Source organism: Octopus bimaculoides, chromosome 11 (assembly GCF_001194135.2).
Source record: "Octopus bimaculoides isolate UCB-OBI-ISO-001 chromosome 11, ASM119413v2, whole genome shotgun sequence".
Taxonomy (NCBI): Eukaryota; Metazoa; Mollusca; class Cephalopoda; order Octopoda; family Octopodidae; genus Octopus; species Octopus bimaculoides.
In genome coordinates this window covers 61,437,354-61,437,754 of record NC_068991.1, presented here as the reverse complement: position 1 = coordinate 61,437,754, position 401 = coordinate 61,437,354, and positions in this window count along the sequence as shown.

Sequence of the window (401 nt, the reverse complement as noted above, 5' to 3'; positions counted from 1 at the left end):
GTGTTTATCTACTGATAAGTGTGTACGCCATATGTAATTATGATACAGCCTTTAGAGGCAGAGATAAACTTAATAAATTAAGAATTCATGTTGTATGGTATTGGATATACCTCTGTTTGTTTATCCTCTTAGATATGTTTCTCCATATCCCACGCACAATCAAAACTCTTAAGTTCTTCATTCATAACTACGTCGCAGTTGTTCGGTCAAGCAAAAAACAGCACATACGGAAAAGCTTAAAATAAACAGCTTTTACCAATATCCGCCACTCCCTTCCTACAAAAGGCCATTATAATCTGCACCTCAAAGCAATATCATAGTTGTGGGGAGTAAGCTTGGGGTTCACTCCTGCCGTCGCTTTTATGGGGACAGTACTTTTGGCTCTGCGGTGTAAGCCTGAT